We start from the raw sequence: 19,925 nt of genomic DNA, 5'->3' as shown, positions 1-19,925 counted from the left end.
ACACTGCTCTTTCCATCTGTGACACCTGTGCTCCTGCCATTTCTCCTGCCCAGGAAACCTCGCCTCCTAAGTCCTCTTGGATTCTTCCTGTGTGCTGGTGACTCCACGCCTGGGACCTGGCAGCCAGGGGTTTGTCTGCCCTGTCTAGAGGAAAATGATCATTGCATCCAGGCCACATAGTTCAGGTCAGAGTTCAGGGAGACAGAAGCTCACATGAAGAGACTGCCTGGCCCTTTCTAGCCTGAAAACACTGAGATCCTTTAAACCAGAGACTCCCTTGTTCCAAGACTCTTAAGTTGTTCGCAGTTTTGTGTTCATGGCTGGTCCTGGAATGCTGATTCTCACTTCCAAGATTCTAGAACTCTGAGATTCTACAAACAGGGGAGAGAGCCTCTGCTTCAGGACTTGAGCTGTTTCTGCCGCCTCTCCAGGGGCCACCTGGCCTCAGGACCCCAGACAGACACCGTGGGTTGGGAACCAACCTGGAGGAAGACTAAAATCAGCCCCTGTCTTCAGGTCTACTGCGGTGGATGAAGCCTCACGTAGAACAGATACAGTTGCTTGGGAAGCAGGGGGCTGCAGGTGTGTGGAGGTGGAGAGATGCCCCCAGAGAGACCATCCTCTCCCCTCCGAGAAAGGAGCTGCTGTGCCAGCCTGCAGGTCCTTTCCATGACAACAGTTGCTTGGCGCCTGCCATCCTCACACCAACTTCCCTCATCTGCCCCTCTTTTCTTTTTTCCTTTCCTCACTCAAGGAGCTAATTTTCACTTAGTAAACTTTCACCACTTCATCCTGCGTGCCAAGTGCTGGGTTAAGCATTTGGCATCTATCACAGATTGGGATCTCATAAGCAGAGTTTGGGGTGTAAGATATTTATTAGGGATCAATGCCAGTGATAGGAAGGGGAGAAGCAGGATTGGATACAGGGAGAAGACAATGGTGATGCAGGCTCTACAAAGTCTCTGCCAACTGGGCAGGGAGCCCGGGAATGGGCATTGCTTGGAGGAGTTGTTCTGCATCAGGCTGAAACGGCCAAACCTTTACATCCTTATTTGCTTGGTCACTGGGCGCAGGCTGCCCTGGGAAGGGTGTGACCTCTGGCCAGGTGGCTTTCTGTAGCTGAGGTTGACTGCCCTCCTCACATCAGACAGCAAGCCCTTCCTTAAAGGAGTGTCTGGGCAGCCTCTATTTTTGTTTTCTATAACAACCATAATCTGATTTAACTCCCACCACAACCCATCCGCATAGGAATTAACAAACCCATTTTATAGATGAGTACACAGAGGTTAGATAGTTTGTCCAAAGCAGCTTCCAAAAAGGAAGTTAGAGTTGGATCCACAACTTGAGCCCAGGACAAAATATAATGGTCTCTTTCCTTTCCTTACCACAGGGTTCCTTAGAATTGGGATCCATTTTTGTCCCTTTCTTTTAGGTGTAAGTTGTCACTGGATGGAGAACATCAAGGATAATTTTCCCTGAGCTTCACCCCCACAAAATGTCTTTTGCATCTCTCCCCTTTTGCCCCGCTTTCCTTTAGACACATATCCCTCCTGTACCCTCAGTCCATGTGGTCCCAGAGAGACTCCACTTCCTGCTTCAGGGTAAAGCATGTGACCCAAGCTAAGCCAATCAGTGTATCACACTCCCCTGACCCTGCAATTGGCTCTTAGGTGGCACATGACCCTAGAGGAGCAAATTAGAATGAATTCCAGGACGTTTGCAGGAGCTGCCAGAAAAGTCTTGCTTTTTCTAGATGTACTTGAACCATCAGCAATCAGAACTGGAGCTCCTCATATGTTTGAGCTATTGATTGTAGCATAACAAACCACTCCCAAAACATAGCGACTTAAAACAATAATTCATTATTTCTTATGATTCTGTGAGTTAACAGGGCAGGGCTTCTGCTCCATATGTTGTGGGCTGGGGTCATTCAGGTGGCTCCATTCAGCTGTGGCAGGACTGGAAGGGCCAGGAGTCAATACTGTCTGTGTATGCATGAGTGTGTGTGTTTGGCGGCAGGGGGCATATGGGGGGGCAGTGGGTGGAAAGCAGTGAGACTGGTCCACCCCAGGTGCAGGCAACAAGAGGTACATATTTTGCAGAGAGCTTAAAAATCATAACATTGACTAAAAATCAATCTGTTTTTTATCCTCACTGGGTGCTGGAAATTCTCAACCATGTTAGTGATAAAACACTCCAGTCCTCTTAGGGCAGACCACCACCCTCCTTTATTACAAAGGCCTCTCCCAAGGTCTAGACCCTTTGTGGTGACTGTCATCTGGGGTATCTTTGTTCTCCTCTGTGTAACCTTTTTCCCATGTGGCATCTCATCTTCTGGGCCCCTCCACACGATCTCTCTCTTCAGCAAGGTAGCATTTTGAGACAGTGTCTCAGTCTGTCGTTCAGGCTGATTATAGTGGCATGGTCATGGCTCACTGCAGCCTTGACATCCTGGGCTCAAACAATCCTTCCACCTCAGCCTCTGAAGTAGCCAGGACTATAGGCATGTGACACCACACCCTGCTAAGTTTTAAAAAATTTTTGTAGAGATGGGGGTCTCACTATGTTGCCCAGGGTAGTCTCAAACTCCAGGACTCAAGTGATCCTCCAGCCTTGGCCTCCTAAAGTGTTGGGATTACATGTGTGAGCCCCTGTCCCCAGCAGCCCAGAGTTCTTTACAGTATGGCAGCAGGGTTCTAAGAAGGAGCACTCCAAGACATCAAGCACAAATATACCAGTGCTTATGCAGTCTCTCCTGCCTCACACATGCTAATAACCTATTAACCAAAGCAAGTCACATGACTAAGCCCAGTATTCAGTGTAGAAGGGGTACTTCACATTGGCATACCTCAGAGATAGTGAGGGTTCAGTTCCAGACCACCACAATAGAGCAAATATAACAATAAAGCAAGTCACACAAACTTTATGGTTTCCCAGTGCCTATAAAAGTTCTGTTTGCACTATATTGTAGTCTATGAATTGTGCAATAGCATGTCTAAGACCATAGTGTGTATACCTTAATTTTAAAATACTTTATTGCTTAAACAAGCTAGCAATCATTTGAGCCTTCAGCAAGCTGCACTCCTTTTGCTGGTGGATGGAGGGTCTTGCCTCCATGTTGTTGGCTGCTGACTGATCAGGGTGGTAGTTGCTGAAGATTGGGGTGGCTGTGGCAATTTCTTTTCTTTTCTTTTCTTTTTTTTTTTTGAGACAGTCTTGCTTTGTTGCCCAGGCTGGAGTGCAATGGCACAATCTCGGCTCACTGCAACCTCTGCCTCCTGGGTTCAAGTGATTCTCGTGCCTCAGCCTCCCGAGTAGCTGGAATTACAGTCATGCATCACCACGCCTGGCTAATTTTTGTATTTTTCGTAGAGATGAGGTTTCATCATGTTGGTCAGGCTGGTCTTGAATTCCTGACTTCAGGTGATCTGCCTGCCTCGGCCTCCCAAAATGCTGGGATTATAGGCATAAACCACCACACCTGGCCCGCAATTTTCTTAAGACAACAATGACGTTTGCCCCATCCATTGATTCCTCCTTTCACCAAAGATTTCTCTGTAGCATGCGATGCCGTTTCACAGCATTTTACCCATAGTAGAACTTATTTCAGAATTGGAGTCAATTCTCTAAAACCCTGCTGCTCCTTTATAATCTAAGTTCATGTAATATTCTAACTCCTTTGTTGTCAGTTCACCCATGTCCGTAGCATCTTCAACAGAGTAGAGTCAGTCTCAAGAAACCACTTTCTTTGCTTCTCCGTAAGAAGTAATTCTTCATCTGTTCAAGTTTGATCATGAGATTGCAGCAATTCAGTCACATCTTCAGGTTCCACTTCTGATTCTAAGCTTCTTGTTAGTTCCACCACATCTGCTGTTACTTCCTCCACTGAAGGCTTGAATCCCTCAAAGTCATCTATGAGGATTGGAATCAACTTCTAAACTCCTGTTAATGTTATTTTGACCTCCACCCATGAAACATGAATGTTTTTAAAGACATCTAGAATAGTAAGTCCTTCCAGGAAGATTTTCAATTTACTTTGCCCAGATCCATAAGAGGAATCACTATCTGTGGTGGCTATAGCCTTATGAATGTGTCTTGAAAGCTGAAATTACTCCTTGATCCATGGGCTGCAGAATGGATGTTGTATTATCAGGCATGTAAACAGCTTTAATCTCTATCTCCTTGTACGTTGCCGTGAAAACTCTTGGGTGACCAAGTGCATTGTCAATGAGCAGTAATATTTTGAGAGGAATCTTTTTTTTTTTTTTCTGAGCAGTAGTTCTCAACAGTGGGCTTAAAATATTAAACAATGGTGAAAAAATAAGTGTTATCATCCTGGCTTTGTTATTCCATTTATAGAACACAGGCAGAGTAGATTCATCCTGTGCTAATCTTTTAGTTATTTATAAGAGCCTTTGGGTTTTCAAAATGGTAAATAAGCACTGGCTTCAACATAGTCACCAGCTGCAGTAGTCCCTAACAAAAGAATCAGCCTGATCTCTAAAGATCAGAAGCCAGACGTTGATTTCTCCTCTCTAGTTATGAAAGTCCCAGATGGCATCTTCTTCCAGAATAAGGAAAATCTGTTGTTTAGTGTACATCAAAACTCTGTTTTGTTTCATCTACACTGAAAATCTGTCATTTGGTGACGCCACCTTCATCAATGATCTTAGCTAGATCATCGGGATCACTTGCTGCAGCTTCTCCATCACACTCACTGCTTCAGCTTGCACTTTCACGTTATAGACATGGCTTCTTTCCTTAAATCTCAGGAACTAACCTCAGCCTGTTCCTAAGCTTTCTTCTGCAGCTTCCTCATAGAACTGCAGCTTCCTCACAGCCTTCATAGAACTGAAGACAGTTAGGCCTTGCTCTAGATTAGGCTTTGGCTTAAGGGAATGTTGTGGCTGGTTTGATTTCCCATCCAGACCACTCAAACTTTTTCTATATTAGCAATAATCCTGTTTCACTTTCTTATCATTCTTGTGTTCACTGGAGTGACACTTTTAATTTCCCTTAAGAACTTTTAGCCCAGGTACAGTAGCTCATGTATGTAATCCCAGCGCTTTGGGAGGCCAAGGCAGGTGGATTCCTTGAGCTCAGGAGTTTGAGACCAGCCTGCGCACCATGGCAAAACCCTGTCTATATAAAAAACACAGAAATTAGCCAGGTGTGGTGGCACATGCCTGTGGTCCCAGCTATGGGGGGTTCTGATGCGGAAGGATTGCTTGAACCTGGGGAGGCTGTAGTAAGCCAAGACTGCACCACTGCACTCCAGCCTGGGTGACAGAGTGAGACCCCATTTTAGAGAAAGAGAGAGACAGAGAGAGAGGGAGAGAGAATGGTCAAAGTCCTAATTCCAGCTACTTGTGAATGTGATCTTATTTGGAAATGGGGTCTTTAATGATGTAATGAAGTTGAGAATCTTGAGTTGTAATCATTCTGGATTTAGGATAAGCTCGCAATCCAATGAGAGGTGTTCTTATAAGAGAAAGGAGAAAGAGACTTGAGACACAGACACAGAGAAAGGTCATGTGAATACGGAGAGCAGAGGCTGAGATGGGAAAGGTGTATCTGCAAGGCAGGGGACACCTAGGCTTGCCCACAGTCACTGGAAGCTGGGAAAGAGGCATGAAACTGATTCTCCCTCAGCGCCTCCAGGAAACCAACCCTGCTGATCTCTTGATTTTAGACTTCTGGCCTGTAGAACTGTGAGAGAATACACGACTGTTGTCTTTGGTCCCAAGTTTGTGGTAATTTGTGACGGCAGCCCTGGCAAATGAGTCCAGAGGCTTAGTGTATGCTGTTCCATTGCCTGGAACATGATCCTCTTCTCTTTCCCAAACATCTTCTCAACTTGCCCTTTGGTGCTTATAAGTGGACAAATCTTCAGAGAAGAAAGGAGATCTTTTCAAGGAATTGCTCTTACTGCCTCCTCCTTATCCTGTAACTCTCAGTTCAAATGGCACCTCCTCCAAGAAGCCTTCCCTGGGTTCCTACCCTTCTCTGTGCTCCCAGTTTCCTGGACCACCCGTGCCAATCATGCTGGCACTATCTGTTGACCTGGCTTGCTCTCTGCTTCCCTACTGGACTGGGCACTCCACAAGGGCAAAGACTGTGTTCGTCCTCTCTTTGTGACTGCAGCTGTGCCTCGCACAGGTTCAGGCACAGTAGGGGTGTTCACTAATGTTTGCTGAATGAATCAATGAACCAAAGTTCCCTTCCAGTTCTGCTCCACCTCTGGACTCCTGCTCCACAGGGGAGAAACCCTTTTTGGGAGCACCTGTGACATAGCTCACGATCACCAATGTCAGGCGGGGGTGGGACATGCACCCCGGAGTCCAGCCATACCTCAGCACAGCCCTCCTGCCTGCATTGCCAAGGCCCTGTCAGAGGTGTGACAAACAGCTTGGCTGATGGCTTATAATGTCAGAGATGATGGAAACAGGGAGGCGACGGCTGAAAGAATGGGTTGGGGACGCTTGTCATAACTTTATTTGTGGGAGGTGAGTTTCTGTCGGCTGGGTGATGGATGGTGGCAGGGCAGGCACAATACAGACCCTGCCACTGCCTCTCTCCCCTTTCTCTAAGCCAAATGACTTTGGGGATGAAAAATGACTTTCTTGGGAGAACCCGGGGGAGGGGAACTTCAGGGTGAGGGGCTCTCTGGTCAGCACCTTGGAGTGACTTTTTTTTTTTTTTTTTTTTTGCTGAGAGTTGACTTTTTTCTGGGACAGCCTGATCATTTCTTTCCTTCCTTCTTCCTTCCCTCCCTCCCTTGACAATAATCCCAGACACAGTGTCTACCTTGATTCTCCAAACTGCCCTAAAAAGAATGTAGACTTTTGCAGAGGAGGAAACCGAAGCTTGAAGAGGAGAAACGACATATCCAAGTTCCCCATGAAGTAAGTGGAAGACCTGGGATTTGAACCTGGGTCTAGTTGCTCTAAAGCCTGACCTCTCTCCACAATCATGTGATAAAAAGGCCACAGGGCCAGGCACGGTGGCTCATGCCTGTAACCCCAGCACTTTGGGAGGCCGAGGCGGGCAGATCACCTGAGGTCAGAAGTTCGAGACCAGCCTGGCCAACATGGTGAAACCCCATCTCTACTAAAAATACAAAATTAGCCAGGCATGGTGGTGCACTCCTGTAATCCTAGCTACTCGGGAGGCTGAGGCAGAATAATCACTTGAACCCGGGAGGTGGAGGTTGCAGTGAGCCAATCACGCCATTGTACTCCAGCCTGGGCGAAAAGAGTTAAACTCGGTCTCAAAAAAAAAAAAAAAAAAAAAGCCACAGAAGCAGCAGCATGTGCCATGTTCCCTGGAAGAACCATGAAGACAGCAATTAATCCAAAAGGAGGAAGTCAGGGAAGGCTGCCTGTCAGAGGTGACATTTGAGTTGGTCCTGAAAGGGGGAGTAAAATGTTAAATGATAGAGAAATAAGGCAACAATTTAGGAAGAGAGGGTTTTGGGAGTGAGAAGATAAATGGAGAGGATTTGCATACATTTTTGTTTGCTTACCCAAACCAGACACTGTCCCCTTTCTCTTTTTTATTTATTTTTTTTTCTGTGTGTGACAGACTTTTGCTCTTGTCACCTAGGCTGGAGTACAATGGTACAATCTCGGCTCACTGCAACCTCTGCCTCCTTGGTTCAAGTAATTCTCCTGCCTCAGCCTCCCAAGTAGCTGGGATTACAGGCGCCCACCACCATGCCTGGCTAATTTTTGTATTTTTAGTAGAGACGGGGTTTCATCATGTGGCCAGGTTGGTCTCAAACTCTTGTCCTCAGGCGATCTGCCTGCCTCAGCTCTCAGAATGCTGGGATTACAGGCATGAGCCACCACACCCGGCCTCTCCTTTCTAATAGAGCCAAAATTTTGGGGGAGTTGGTAATCTATCCTCCTATAAAGAGCCATGGGCTTTACCAAGACATTCATGAGGTTCAAATTCCCTTGTAAGTGGCTGGTTTTGAAACAGGAATGAGAACAATTCTGATGAATGAAATAAGAGGAATGTTTGCTCGGGGACCTCTGGAAAATACTTTTTTGTTTGTTTTCTTTTTATTAAACAGGATCTCACTCTGTCACCCAGTGCTGCAGTGGCACAATCACTGTTCACTGCAGCCTCAACCTCCCAGGTGCAGGTGATCCTCCCCCCTCAGCCTCCTGAGTAGCTGGGACTAAAGGTGTGCACCTCCACACCCAGCAAATTTATTGTATTTTTTTGTAGAGGGGAGGTTTTTGTCATTTTGCCCCGGCTGGTCTCAAAATCCTAGGCTGAAGCAATCCACCCACCTCAGCCTCCCAAAGTGCTGGGATTATAGGCATGAGCCATTGTGCCCAGTTTTTGTGGTTTGTTTTTTGAAAGAGAAAGCCCCTCCTCTTTTGCAGGACATGGTCACACACGTGCGTGATGCCTAGAACTGTGGCAGCTGCCTTGTGACTACACAGATGGAACTAATACATGGGTGATGACTCAGTGGGAAGATGGGAAGGACATCATTAAGCCACTGAATGAATGACTGCTACAGCCACCATACCACGGAACTTAATCTTTGAGTTGATACATTTTTCTCACTGTTAACCAGCTGGATTGGTGGTTTCATTTTTGCAGCCTATTCTGGCTGATAGAAGAAATAAAGAGGGTGTCAAGCCTCCCAAAGGCCCCCACCTCTTAATACCATCACACTGGGGATAAGGTTTCAACATATGAGTTTCAGGGGACACAAATATTTGGACCATAGCGGAGGGTACATGCATCGGTCACATTGCCTTGGTCCAAAATCTGACTACACCTGGCTGTGTGACCCAGACAAGCTACTTAACTCCTCTGAGCCTTGGCTCCATCATCTGTAAAATGGAAATAAAGAGGCTGTTAGGATTAAATAAGTGCTGAGTGTAGCACTACCATGTGCTAAGCCTTGGAACAACCACCAAAAAATTGAGATTTGAGGCTGGGCGCGGTGGCTCACGCCTGTGATCCCAGCACTTTGGGAGGCCGAGGCAGGATCACAAGGTCAGCAATACAAGACCAACCTGGCCAAGATGTTGAAACCCCATCTTTACTATAAATACAAAAAATTAGCCAGGTATGGTGGCAGGCGCCTGTAATCCCAACTACTCGGGAGGCTGAGGCAGAGAATTGCTTGAACCTGGGAAGCAGAGTTTGCAGTGAGCTGAGATCGGGCCACTGCACTCCAGCCTGGGCGACAGAGCGAGACTCCATCTCAAAAATAATAAATAAATAAATAAATAGATAAGATTAGAGTGTCTGAGGACTTAGTCAAGGTCACAGAGTCAACCAGTATGGTGGAGGCAGGCTGCATCTCAGGCCTGAGCTCAGAGCTCTGTGTGTAACCGTTGCATCCTCCTGCCTCTGGAAGGCAGATTCACGGTGCCAGCACCAAGGCCAGGGCCCAGAGCTCAGGGTTGGATTTCTGGGTGCTGAATTCTTGCTGTACTCCCTGGCGTTGGCTTGGCCGACTGTGGCTAAGAGTTGACTTTGCTTCCCTGCTCTGCGTGCCCGCCTTCCGCCCCCTCTCCTGAACAGTATTTCCCTGGGGCTCCCATTACCAATTTGCAGAGCAAAGGCATGCACAGGCAGTTCAGGGGTGGCGCAAGCTCAGCGACTCTGGTATTGTTTTTAATTCAATATTTTGTCCCTGTGCGCCAGCCTCCTTTATTGGATGAGAACACTGTTATTGGATCCTGCCCTGCAGGAGAAAACGCAGGCTTCCCCGGACGATGGCAGCTACGTTGTTCTAGAGTCTGGTGAGTCAAGGCAGGGCAAGAAGACAGAAGAGAGTTGCAGAAAATCTGGTGGTTACAAGCTGTTCTGTGATACGCACAAAAAAATTAACATATGTATTATTGACCCTTCCCCTTCCCCTCTCTTCTAGGGAGGACAAAAGCCCAGGAGGCAGCCGTCGCATCATCCTCTTCCTTTCCCTGTACATCTGCTACATCCCTTGGTCCTATTGATTTCACCTGCCCTTTCCTTTATGTCCGGCATTACTCAGTTCAAGTCCCCAAGCATTTCCTGCCTCAACAGTTGGTCTACCCCATCCTCCTCTGCTGCTCTCAAACTCCTCCTCCTCTTTCTTCTTCTTCTTCTTCTTCTTCTTTTTTTTTTTTTTGAGACGGACTCTTGTTGCCCAGGCTGGAGTGCAATGGCACAATCTCGGCTCACTGCAACCACCGCCTCCCAGGTTCAAGCTATTCTCCTGCCTCAGCCTCCCAAGTAGCTGGGATTACAGTGTGCACCACCACACCCAGCTAATTTTTGTATATTTAGCAGAGATGGGGTTTCATCATGTTGGCCAGGCTGATCTTGAACTCCTGACCTCAGGTGATCTGCCCGCCTTGGCCTCCCAAAGTGCTGGGATTACAGGCTTGAGCTACTGCGCCCGGCAAATTCATTCTCCTTATAGACTATCTTATATGAGTTCACCTAAAAGCCTGAGATAAGGAATTGGATGTACAGAATTTATTTGCATGGCCATCCCAGGAAACACCTGGAAGTAGGGGAGTGGGAAAGGAAGACAGGGAGGGGTAGGCAGCCAGGAAAAGGGTTATCGAGCAGGTTACACTGTGGATAATGGGGGCTTGATTCCGCCAGACCTCTGGGAGCCCTCGGAGTTCTCCTGCCTGTGGAGTGGGGGAGCCGGGTATTTATCTACTGAGTCCTATGGGGGTGGGGGTGTTCATTCTCAGGCACCTCTGGCCTGCTTCACAGGCGGGAAGAGTGTGCTCCAGAGTTGTTAAAGAAAGTCTTTAGGTAACGAGACACAGTGGGCTGGGCGCAGTGGCTCACGCCTGTAATGCCAACACTTTGGGAGGCCAAGGAAGGTGGATCACCTGAGGTCAGGAGTTCAAGACCAGCCTGACCAACATGGTGAAACCCTGTCTCTACTAAAAATACAAAAATCAGCTGGGAGTGGTGACGGGTACCTGTAATCCCAGCTACTCGGGAGGCTAAGGCAGGAGAATCACCTGAACCAGGGAGGCAGAGGTTGCAGTGAGCCAAGATTACGCCACTACACTACAGCCTGGGTGATAGAGGGAGACTCTGTCTTTAAAAAAAAAAAGAAAAAAAAAAAAAAGACACAGTGCTGGCAATTGGAAGTCTGCCCAGTGCACACTTAAGTGTGAGGGTCAGGGGGTGTGGGTGAGGAGGCGCTGGCAGCATCTCTTCTATCAGACACAGGCTTTGACTTAAAGCCCGCTGATGGCTTCCCTCTGCTCTTTGGAGTAAAGACCCAAGTTCTTTGGGTTTTTTTGTTTGTTTGTTTGTTTGTTTTGTTTTGTTTTAGAGGGAGTTTCGCTCTTTTACCCACGCTGGAGTGCAATGGCACGATGCCGACTCACTGCAACCTCCTCCTTCCAGGTTCAAGCGATTCTTCTGCCTCAGCCTCCTGAGTAGCTAGGAGTACGGGCACCCGCCACCACTCCCAGCTGATTTTTGTATTTTTAATAGAGACAGGGTTTCACCATGTTGGCCAGGCTGGTCTTGAACTCCTGACCTCAGGTGATCCACCCGCCTCAGCCTCCCAAAGTGCCGGGATTACAGGTGTGAGCCACTGTGAAGACCCAACTTATTTGCTCCACTCTATCAGGCCTCAGTGGGCCAGTTCCTGCCTCCTCTCCTCATCCCACTCTCCCCTCACTCCCCGGGTCCCAGCCTCCTCTCTGCTCCACAAAGGTGCTTTCTCTCACCACTCCCTCTTCTTCGTGGGCCCGTGGAGAGACTACATTTCCTAACCTTCCTTGTCCTTAGAACTGCTTCCTGGGTGACAGGATGAGGGAGTAAAATACACCACTTGCAGGCTATATACCTCTCACAGGATCCTCCATGTGCTCTTTTCCCACCGCAGATTGGAAGCAAAAGTCTTCAAGGTCCTAAAGGACAGTAAAGTCACAAAGTGGAAAGAACCTGGATGCCTGACCTGACATGTGGAAGGCCACATGTCAAGCGTCTGCATTAGACTGTTGCATAAGCAAGAAATAAACATCGATTTTGTTGTTTATTACAGTAGATAACTCGAATAATATAATATTTTCATCCACATTTTATAGAAGGCAGAAAAGAGTCTCAGAGAGAAAGTGGCTTTCCTAGGTTTGTACAGCTACAGCCTGCAGAGCTAGGATTCTGACTCCAGAATATGTGCCACATGTAGCCAAGGCTGCTTTTCACATTATAGGCCTTCAATTAATATTTGTGGAATAAATGCAATTAAAAGTCTTGATTCCCTAGTTTTTATATTAAGAAACTACAGGGGAAATAGTTCAAAAATAAATCACAGTGACCAATAATAATAATAATTAAATAAATAAAGATGTATTGATCTGCTGCATTAGATGGTAGATTCCTAGAAGACATGCTTTTTTTTGTACTCATTTTTAAATCTTTCACTCTGCCTAGCACAACACTTGGTACACTGTGGGTGTGCAAACATGGCTGCTCAACTGAATCCTCACAGACAGCCTGGACTGGGTGTTCCTCAGCTTTTTCAGATGGTGATGAAGAAGTACTTTTTTTTTTTTTTTTGAGACGGAGTCTTACTGTGTTGCCCAGGCTGGAGTGCAGTGACGTGATCTCAGCTCATTGCAAACTCTGCCTCCCAGGTTCAAGTGATTCTCCTGCTTCAGCCTCCCGAGTAGCTGGGATTTCAGGCGCACGCCACCATGCCTCACTAATTTTTGTATTTTTAGTAGAGACGGGATCTCACCATGTTGGCCAGGCTGGTCTCCAACTCCTGGCCTCAAGTGATCCACCCACCTCAGTCTCTCAAAGTGCTGGGATTACAGGCATGAGCTACCGTGCCCAGCCAAGAAGTACCTTGACATCATTGTCTCTCTTGCATACTACCATAAAATAGTGATAAATTAATGTTAAAATGAGTAAATATATAACTTTATACGAAATCAAATGACATCTTGTACTGGGCTCCACCATAAAAATTGGAAACAGGTGCAAAAGTTGGGGAAGTGCACTGGAGAATAATCACAAATGAAGGTACTTCTCCCTTCCATCCTTCCCTCCCATGATTGGCCTAAGACCACCAGTTCTCCGCTACTGGATTTTGGTGGTAGAATGGCTGGGTCCAGTTCACAGAAGTAGTCTACAGGTGCATAATTTGAAAACCAGTAGATGAGCTGGTTAAGTAGGAGGGATCAGTTAATTAATGGACAAAGTTCTGTTTTCATATTTGCTCATTAGTACCTTAAAACCAACTCGTGACCTCCCCAGATCACACCAACAGGATTCCCTGCAAGCGTTTTTGTATTAACTCCACTTCTGTCTCTGTTTTATGCTCTTCTCCGAGGTTTTCTTTCTTTCTTTTTTTGGAGACAGAGTCTCGCTCTGTCACCCAGGCTGGAGTGCAATGGTGTAATCTCAGCTCACTGAAACCTCCACCTCCTGGGTTCCAGCAATTCTCTTGCCTCTGCCTCCCAAGTAGCTGGGATTACAGGTGTCTGCCACCATGCTTAGCTAAGTTTTTGTATTTTTAGTAGAGACAGCGTTTTGCCATGTTGGCCAGGCTGGTCTTGAACTTCTGACCTCAAGGGATTCACCCACCTCGGCCTCCCAAAGTGCTGGGACTGCAAGCATGAGCCACCGCACCTGGCCTTATTTTCTTTTTTGATATGGTGTCTCAGTCTGTCACCCAGGTTGGAGTACAGTGGCACGATCTCAGCTCACTGCAACCTCCGCCTCCGGGGTTCAACCTCAGACTCCAGAGTAGCTGGGACTACAGGCACCCACCACCATTCCCGGCTAATTTTTGAATTTTTAGTAGAGACAGGGTTTCACCATGTTATCCAGTCTGGTCTGAAACTCCTGGCCTCAGGTGATCCACCTGTCTCAGCCTCCCAAAGTGCTGGGATTACAGGCATGAGGCACTGCGCCCGACCAACTTTTCTTTTTCTTATGTCTTGTTTTCATTTATACCACCTTGTTGTGCTTTACATATCTTTGTCAGCAATCTTAAATCCTTTCTGGAATAATATGGTGGTATAAATAAAAACATACAACATAAATATAAATAAATATAAAATGTAACAAGCTCTATAAAAACCTATTCCTAAAATATCAACAGTGGTTGCTTTTTTGCAGAAAGAAATAAGATGATTAGAGATGTGCTGGAGGGGAATGTGCATCCTGTGGGGGCTGATGTGTGTGATTTTACAAAACCCAAAGTGTAAGCATTACAGATCACTTTAAGAAATACCATGGAGATAAAAACATATATTTTCTTTTCCTATTTTTTTATTTTTTATTTTTTTTGAGGCAGGATCTCACACCCATCAGTCAGGTTGGAGTGTAGTGGTGCGACCACGGCTCACTGCAGCCTCAGCTTCCTGGGCTCAGGTGACCCTCCCACCTCAGCCTCCCCAGTAGCTGGGACTACTGGTGTGTGCCATGATGCCCGGTTAATTTTTTCTATTTTTAGTAGAGACAGGGTTTTGCCATGTTGCCCAGCTTGGTGTGGAACTCCTGGGTTCAAGCAATCCACCCACCTCGGCCTCCCAAAGTGTTAGGATTACAGGCATAAACTACCATACCTCGCCAAAAATTATTTTCATTACTTACTTTTATAGATACAGATTTAATATATTTCTTTTATTGTTGACTTCTCTAATACTTGTTCATGGTAGAAATTGAGGAAATACAAATAAGTAAAAAGGAACAAAATAAAAGTCATCCATATTTCACTAGTCAGAGACCACCACCACAAACTTCTTTAGGTGAAATTTGGATAGGGGGTAAAATTTTTGTATTTTTTTGTAGAGATGGGGTTTTGCCATACTGCCCAGGATGGTAGTGATCCTCCTGCCTCAGCCTCCAAAAATGCTGGGATTACAGGCATGAGCCATCGCACCCACCTTTTCATTTTCTTTACTCAAGATTTGGAGAGGGGTTCCCAGCAGGGCTTGGAATAGGGCTTGGGGTCTGACGGATTAATGCTCCATCAGAGCAGGTAATGGGGGATGGTGAAGAAGAGGAGGAGAAGGAAAAGGAGTACAGGAGGAAAAAGAGGAGGAGGGGGAAGGGAAGAAAGAGGGAGAAGGTAATGACGGGAACAGAAAGAATCTTTGAGGCTTGTGTGTGTGCCTTTGAGGCATTTGAGGGTAAACTGGGAATTGAGAGGACCAGACAGTATCTGCTGCCTGGTCCGATTCAGGGATGAAATCTAACCCACCTAGGGTGAGATGTTGTGGACAGCAGAGGTGAGAAACAGGGTAGAAGCAGAACTGCCTTGGTGCCCAGACAAATGTAACTCAGCACTGAGGATGGCTGCCTGTACTCCATGTTTCTACAGGGCACAGTACGGCTCTGCTGCTATGGGCACCCAAGCAGAAGGCCATGCCCCTTTAGGGTCCTGCAGCTACTGAAGTGCCTGGGAGCAGTGCCCTAGGTAGGGCAGCAGTGGCAGGGGTGAGGCTCCCCTTTCAAGTGACATGGGGGCTGCAGATACCAACGCAGCACCTGAGCAGAGAACCCCTGGAGAGGAGTATACATGAGGCAGGAGTATACACGAGCTTAAGCACATGCAGAAAGAACATGGTTGTTCATGACAGCTGGGCTCAGATTCTTTTACTGGTGCATGTGGAAGCTCTTGAGTCAGAGAAAGTTAATGAACATCAATGTAGAATCATGTATGTGCTCAGAAGGTCAGGCTTGGAAAAATTTAGATCTTTTAAATATATACATAGGCATTTAATTAATTACTTTAGAGACAAGGTCTCACTCTGTTGCCCAGGCTGAAGTGCAGTGGCACTGCTAGCTGTAGCCTTGACCTTTCAGGCTCAAGCCATCCTCCTACCTCAGCCTCCCAAGTAGCTGGGACTACATGTGTGCACCACCACATCTGACTAATTTTTTTCTAAACAAAAACTTGTGATTTCTATGTTTTCAATGTCAGGTTTATTTTTAAGAAAATGAAAGAACAGGAAAAAGATGCGTAATTTTCTGAAACTTCTGAGGTTGAGGTAGATCAGTTTTTCTTAAGGTGTGTATTTCATAACACTAGTTCCACAGGATGCTAATAGGTGTTAGATGAAAAATAGCTTCTGTTATCAAATGGGTTTGGAAAACATTGGGTGAAACAGTTAGTTTTCTTCCTACAAGACTGCACAGGGCTTCTCATATATTCATGTGCATAATGAGTCTCCCTGAGAAGATGTGAGTTTAACAGCTACCCCTCTTCCCAATCTGGGGTGCTAGAACATTCTTTGCTTTCACTGTTGCTGGTGTTAATTTCACTGATAGCTGCTGGGAATGATTCAGGGCATCTAATTGGTGTTTATCAATTGCTCTGTTTATCAATAGGTCACAGCGGCTACCAATGATAGAATTGTCACTTTTTGGTACCTAACCTGCTTGGACTTTGTATATCTCTTGCTGCACAATAAATTGCCTAAAACGTAGGCGGTTAAAACAACAAAAAGCATTTATTATCTCACCGTTTCTGTGAATTAGGGATTTAGGGATGGCTTAGATAGGTGATTCTGGTTTCGTATGTCTCATGAGGTTGCAGTCACCTAAAGGCTTGGCCGGAGTTGAAGCCTCCACTTCCAGGATGGTCCCAGTGAATCTCACCTCCTGGTATTCATGTCCTGTGTGGTTCCCTCCCATAATGAACAGGCCTGTGTTGTGTACTCCATAGGATATCATAGAAATAATGGACTGTGAATTCTGAGGCTAGATCACAAAAGATACTGTGACTTCTGTCCTGTTCTCTCTTGGATCACCTGCTTTGGAGGAAGTCAGCCGCCACGTGAGAACACTCAGTCAGCCTGGTAAGGAGACCTATGCATCAGGGAATTGAGGTCCCCAGTCAACAACCAGTACAACTTGCTTGCCACGTGGGTGAGCCGTCCTGGAAGTGAACGACATCGTGACTACAACTTTATGAGAGACCCTGAGCCAGAACTATCCTGCTAAGCTGCTTCTAAATTCCTGATTCACCAAAATTGTGTAACATAATACATGTTCTTAGTTTTTTTTAAGCCACTAAGTTTTGGGATAACTTGTTACACAGCAATAGATAACTAATACACATACTTAGTGCCAAGGCTGTGTAATAAGCAACCAATTCAGCTCACTAGCTAAGGAATCTGCTTACTTCCCAAGCCAAAAGTGGTCTTGACCAATGTCCTTTGGCCCCAAATGGAGCACAAATAGTTCTCCCTGTCCTTTCATATTAAGCATCTCTGAAAGGTCTGACTCATGACAGTCGTTGGTATGGGGCACTAATGAGTGGCACTTCTCAGAATTAGGGGTTTATGCAATTTCTTTGACTCTTATGACTCATCGTGAGTCTGGTTTCATGGTTTTTCCAGCTCAATATCGTTTTTTATTATTTCTGTTTTAAAATTGGCTTTCTCGGGGTTGACGGCCCAACATTTTTTTTTTTTTTTGAGATAGGGTCTCTATTGCCCAGGCTGCAGTGCAGTGGTACAATCGCGGCTCACTGCAGCCTCCACCTCCCAGGCTCAAGCGATCCTCCTACTCAGCCTCCCAAGTAGCTAAGACTACAGACGTGCACAACCACATCTGGCTAATTTTGGTATTTTTTTGTAGAGATGGGGTTTTGTCATGCTTCCCAGGCTGCTCTACAGCTCAACATTCTTGGCCATGGAATAATTTCTTTGTGCAATGGACACAGTTGGTCCTTACCAGCATTCCTTCTCCCTTCTTTCTAAGAGAGAGCCCCAGGAAAACATGATCTCTCTTATTCTTCTTGCTGTTGTTGTTCTTGGAATTGCTGCTGCCATCCCATTTCCAGAAGAATAGTAAAATGAGCTCCAATGTATCTGTCACCCACCTTCAACAATTACAACTTACCGATAATTCTTTCATCTATACTTCCACTCAAATCCATACCTCTCCCACCTCTGACAATTTTGGAGCAAATTCTAGTCATCATATTATTTCATACATAAATTTTAGTATGTATCTTTAAAAGATGAGGACTCTTAACACAATCACAATTCCTTTATCATACCTCAGATTCCCTTTCCCTCCCACACCAAATTATTCCTTTTCATTGCATATCCATGACTATTGAGTTTGTACGTGGCTCACAGTCTGTCTAGGGACATAAATTCTCCTTGTGTCTAAGTGAGATCTATGCCTGCTGGGAGAGATAATTACTCGTTAGCAGTCAGTAATCTCCTGTGCTTGGATCGTAAGTGTCAGTACTATTTGAAAGGTTAACTGAGCCCAAATCCCTACTGTGAAATGCATAGTCAGATGGACTTGGATTGGAGTCTTGCCAGTTACTAACTATGACTATGGGCAAGTAGCTAAACTCCAGATCTCAGTTATCACAATTATTTAAAAATATGACAGTACAGGGGACTCATGGACCTGGATGTTGGGAATAGGAAGCAGAGGGAACAGACTCTTCCTGAGCCCCAGAAATTGCATTCTGCTCCCCAGAAAACAGGTTCCCCTTTCCATTGTCCACTCTGTAACTCTTCCCCACCCATTCAGGCACTGATTGGAAGAGTCAGGATTTCTTCAGCAGTGTTGTATGTTTCAAATCAACCCAAGATTGTAGGGTAGGAGCTCAATATAGATGACAAATATATTTTATGAGTGTTTTTTTTTTTGGAGAATATTTTCTTAAAGGCTGTTCCAATAAATGATTTACTGGGCAATGAAAAATGGAGAAGGTGACTCTGATGACACTTTGGAGCATCTAAAGCATGAAGTTTAAGGAACCTAGGCAGCCGATGGCTATTTAAAAGCTTTCTGGAAGGGGTAATTCTTCCACATTTCTTTAAAAGGTTACAGCCCAGCAGTTGGCTTCTTGAATGGTGCTCTTCTCCCAACTCCCTCCTGGATGCCACTCTGAAATCATTATCGTCACGATTTCATTCTGCTTGGTGCATAGCACATAGCTCTTTTGAGCATTCTTTTTTTTTTAATCTTTAAAATCGATATAGTCACATTGTTAGGATTTTGGGTGAGAAGTAAAAACAGAGTTTTTTGAGACAGGGTCTCCCTCTGTTGCCCATGCTGGAGTGCAGTGGTGTGATCTTGCCTCACTGCAGCCCCAACATCATGGGCTCAAGCAATCCTCCCACCTCAGCCTCCTGAGTAGCTGGGATTCCAGGCACATGCCACCACACCCAGCTGATATTTTTATTTTTATTTTGTAGAGACCGGGTCTTACTTCGTTGCTCAGGCTGGTTTCAGACTCCTGGCCTCAAGTGATCCTCCTATCTTGGTCTCCCACAGTGCTGGGATTATAGGTAGGAGGCATCACACCTGGCCCTTGGGTGAGAATTTGAAGGTATTTGAAATTATTATGACCAGGAATTAATGCATCAATCAGTAGATTAATTGGTTCATTTATTAAATCAACAACTATTTAGTGAGTACCAATTAAGCGCCAGGTACTGTGTTAGGTTCTGAGGTTACTGTGGTAAATGATGCAATGTTTGGCCTTCTGGAGCTTAGAATCTGGAAGGGAAAGCAGTCCCCAAATGAGTAAAAAGCAAACAAATATAAAAATAAAAACAATAAGTGTTCTGAAGATAATAATAATCAGGAATGCTGATAGAGAATCTTGAAGGGAAGGAACTGTCTTAAATCTTGTGGTCAGGAAAGATTCCTCTGATGTGTGTGATTAGGCTGAGACCTGAAGAGTGAGTGCCCCAAGTCTCATCCCTGGGGGTTCTCAAAGAATTATTAATGGACCCTCTCATCAAGATAAAATGAAAATATCTTAATCTGGCATTCAAGTGTCTCCAAGATTAGGGTTGCCAGATAAAATAAATAATGCCCATTTAATTCTGAATTTCAGATAGGCAACAAAAAATTTTTAGTATGGTATTACATATTGCATGAGACAAATTTATAAAAAATTCATTGTTTGTCTGAAATTCAGATTTAACTGGGTGTCC

The 19,925-nt window shown here is 45.6% G+C and overlaps 1 long non-coding RNA gene across 1 annotated transcript; it reads left to right on the top strand.

Moving 5' to 3' along the window:
* The first annotated feature begins 143 nt into the window (after positions 1–143).
* On the top strand, positions 144–12,107 carry LOC139358821 (uncharacterized). Its single transcript, XR_011614328.1, has 4 exons — positions 144–582; positions 6,795–6,905; positions 9,679–9,776; positions 11,879–12,107. It is a non-coding gene; the product is annotated as an uncharacterized lncRNA (long non-coding RNA).
* Positions 12,108–19,925: the final 7,818 nt, after the last annotated feature.

Source organism: Macaca nemestrina, chromosome 15 (genome assembly GCF_043159975.1).
Source record: "Macaca nemestrina isolate mMacNem1 chromosome 15, mMacNem.hap1, whole genome shotgun sequence".
NCBI lineage: Eukaryota > Metazoa > Chordata > Mammalia > Primates > Cercopithecidae > Macaca > Macaca nemestrina.
This window is presented reverse-complemented; position numbering and strand designations above follow the sequence as displayed.